The following is a 4,038-nucleotide window of genomic DNA, read 5'->3' as shown; positions in this document are numbered from 1 at the left end:
GTGCACATACCTAGGTTGCAAGTTTGATCTCCAGTAGGGGCATGTACAGGAGGCAATGGGTTGATGTTTCTCTCATACATTGATATCTCTCTCTCTCTCTCTCTCTCTCTCTCTCTCTCTCAAATCCGTAAACCATATCTTCAGGTGAGGATTTTTAAAAAAATAAAAGATTCTCATTAGCTTTACCATCTTCCTCATGTTTTCACTAAACATGTCAGTAAATAGCTACACTGCATGATCTCTCATAATTTGAATCAAGGTTCAATTAGAAAACATTTCACCTTTTTTTAATTGATTTCAGAGTAAGGGAAAGGAAGAGATAGACACATTAATGATGAGAGAGAATCATCGATTGGCTACTTCCTCCCCACTGGGGGCCGAGCCCACAACCGGGCATGTGTCCTGACCAGAATCAAACTGTGACCTCTTGGTTCATAGGTCAAGCACTAGGCCATACCAGCAGGGTAAAACATTTCACTTTTAAGTTTGCTAAACAATGCACAGCTTTCAATGGCATGTATGCCATTTTTGCACTTAAATTTTCTGTGCTCTTTTTTTAAAATAACTGAAGAAGTATGCTTCGAAGTTTCTTTAAAAATAATTTATAGCAAAAAAATCATAATAATAATATCTTTGGGGCTATCCTGAAAATTAACTTCCCTTGGAGCCACTCAAAATAGTCTAAACGAAGATTTAATACTCTTTCTTGTATTACTTTTCTCTCTGGTTAAAATATTATATATAATGAGTTAAAAGCTAACAAAAGCAAGTAGGAATGAAATTACTATTAATTGTGATGACTTAAGAAACTCAAAATGATTAAAACAATTTTTCTCATACTTTTTAAAAATTCTTACCAATGCTTAAAGTTACAAGTAAATGTATCTTGGGGAAAAAAAAGAATTTTTCCAAAAGCTACAGATCTCTTTAAGGAATCTGTAGATTTAACTATGACATATATTTCTAAGCTATTTACTACATATTAATATTGCCTCCATATTTTAACTTGAAAAAAATGCATAGCAAAAGATCTATCTGGAATATATGAAATACAAAAGTTCCTTTAGGTGGCATGCCAGTAGCAGATGCAGTTCTAGTGAAACACCTGCCCTGCACAAAGAGGAGTACAAGTGAAACAAACATTATAAATCAAACAGAAATGAATGTCATTGGATAAGGGCTCTTCAAAGACAAAAATATATCCTAAATCAAGAATCTTAAGTGCCCTCGGCGGTCCCGGATCTGTCTCTTGCTTCAACAGTGTTTGGATGGAACAGACCCAGGGACACCCCTTCTTCCAGCCTCTGACCACTCTACAGCATCATATCCAGTCACCACCTTCAGAACCAGCTCTGAGACTAGCCAACACACCGGTTCTCTACATTAACTCCTTATTGCCCAACAGCCATGAGCTCCCAAATTCATCAGAATTATTCCACCGAGGTGGAGGCTGCAGTCAACCACCTGGCCACTGGGCATCTGCGGGCCTCCCACACCTACCTCTCTCTGGGCTTCTATTTCACTCCAAAGATGTGGCTCTCGAGGGCGTGGGCCACTTCTTCACAGAGTTGGCGGGGAAGCACGAGGGCACGGAGCGTCTCTTAAAGTTGCAAAACCAGCATGATAGTCACATTCTCTTCCAGGACATGCTGAAGCCTCCCCAAGATGAGTAGGCAAAACTCAGGACGCCATGGAAGCCGCTCTGGCCTTGCAGAGGAACCCGAACCAGGCCCTTGTGGAGCTGCAGGCCCTGGGTTCTACCTGCACAGGCCCTCGTCTCTGTGACTTCCTGGAGAACCACTTCCGGGATGAGGGTGAAACTCATCAAGAAGATGGGCTACACCTGACTCACCTCCACAGGCTGACCGGACCCAGGCTGGGCTGAGCGAGTATCTCTTCAAAAGGCTCGCCCTCAAGCAGGACTAGGAGCCTGTGGAGCCCAGAGGCCTTTGAGGGGCCCCTCTGCATCCCCTAGTGTTTGGCTTTTGCCTGAGCCTCTCCCCAAAACTACTAGCTATTTTTTTAACCACCCTGAAGCCCTCTCCCATGCATTGGACCAACTGAAAACAATAATGTTTTTTCCAGAAAAAAAAAGAATCTACACTAATATCCACAAATTATACTTAGGTAATTTTTATCTATTTTACTAAAAAGACTATACTTACTATAGTGTTATTGTCTAAAAGCCTTGTGACTATATATATATTGCCCTTTAGGAGGGAGCACTAAGATTAATTGACCTGTGTTTCCTACACAAGTTTTTCTTTGATTAAGAGAAAGGTGAAAAAAAGAGGAAAATAAGCAAGACGAAGAGGAGAAAAAGGAAGAGAATGTATGGGAAAGCACTTTAAAATAACTATTGCAGAAGATCAATAATATTTTCAAGTGAAAGAAAGGGGAAAAGGTTTGGTAGAAAATAAAATAATTTCAGTTATAAGATATATCTTATAAAATTGTTTCATATGTGTAAATGTATGTGTGTGTTCCTTCAACCAGCTAATTATAGAAAAGGGATGACAAACATGGGTGACAGAAATAAATGCTGTTGATCTACTTCTGGCAACATGACAAAGTGAACTGTTCCTGCTCCAAACAAAGAAATGCTGGATAAAATACATACCAAAAATTAATACATAGCTTAGAAATACCCAGGCTCCAGAAACAAAGAGAGAACTCAATCCCAGAGCTATAAGAGTAGTTGACAGCATGACAATTTAGGAAACTCTACAGAGCAGAAACAGGAACTAAGCTAGTTAGCTGAGGTGTAATGTCTGTATGTAGGGACAGAATATATGGTTTGGGGCCCACATAAGTAGGAGAGTTAGAATGAAATAACTGAGATACTGGAGTAAAAAGTTCAGAAAATCAAAAGATTGTTTATTCCATAAAAAGAAATATTAAAAGACTGGTCAGTTTGGCTCAGTGGTTGAGCCTCGACCTATGAACCAGTCAGGGCACATGCCTGGTAGGGGGCATGCAGGAGGCAGCTGATCAGTGATTCTCTCTCATCATTGATGTTTCTATCTCTCCTTTTCCCTTCCTCTCTGAAATCAATAAAAATATTTTGTTAAAATAACTATTAAAAATAAAAACAGAATCTCTTCTCACAGCTCAGGAGAGCAGCAAGGAAGCTGGTTCTCTGCCCAAAGCTCTAGGTAGGAAAAAAGTTTCCCATGAAAGAGTAAAACCTAAAGATAGGATTGGGGTCCAAATTTACATTATATGCATCGCATGGTAATCCCATACCAGATAAAAAACAGATCCTAAGAATGTGGCTGTGCAGAGAGAGTTACAGGGCAGGCCTGAAACTGCTGTCCTGAGAAAAATCCTGTTTGCAAGGCTGGACCTTGACTGGTGTCTGGGAACGTGGATTTCAGCAGGGTTCCCACCATTCTAGGAACTGATAAGAGTGCTCAGTGTGCCACTTTCCTTCTGAGAGTCTGGAATTTGGGTGCCGAGGATGCCTAAGTAACCTGTTTTTACCTCACAAATATATTACATAAAATCTTCAACGATGAACTGTGTGGAGAATGCGGTTGATGCTGAGTACCTGCTTTCCGTCCTAGAGTCTGGAATTTGGGTGCTAAGGATGCCTATGTAACCAGCCTCCAGTAAAAACCCTGGGCACTCAGTCTCCAGTCAGCTTCCCTTTTAAACATCTCACATGTGTTGTCACAACTCGTTCCTGAGGAAATTAGATACATCCTGTGTGACTCCTCTAGGAAAAGACTCCTAAGAGGCTTGTGCCAGGTTTCCTGCTGACTTGGCCCCCTTTCGCCTTGTCCCTTTCCTGACATCGCTTTGTATGCTTTTGCTACAATAAATCATAGCCATGAGTCCAACTATCTGATAAATGCTGTGAGTCCTCCCAGTGAATCACTGAAACTCGAGGTGGTCTTCGGAAACCCAAACACAGTGGAAACTTTTCAGATTAATAAGCTGATTTCTTCAACAAATAAATTGCACAATGAAAAATGAGGGAAAACCTATAAATTGCAATTCAAAAACCGTAAAACTTAAAAGAAATTTAAATGAACT

General features: G+C 40.4%; 1 pseudogene; it reads left to right on the top strand.

Annotated features, from left to right (window-relative positions):
- Window positions 1–1,407: 1,407 nt before the first annotated feature.
- Window positions 1,408–1,926, top strand: LOC111825157 (annotated as a pseudogene).
- The last annotated feature ends 2,112 nt before the right edge of the window (window positions 1,927–4,038 follow it).

This window comes from Myotis lucifugus, unplaced genomic scaffold (assembly GCF_000147115.1).
Source record: "Myotis lucifugus unplaced genomic scaffold, Myoluc2.0 scaffold_0, whole genome shotgun sequence".
NCBI lineage: Eukaryota > Metazoa > Chordata > Mammalia > Chiroptera > Vespertilionidae > Myotis > Myotis lucifugus.
This window is presented reverse-complemented; position numbering and strand designations above follow the sequence as displayed.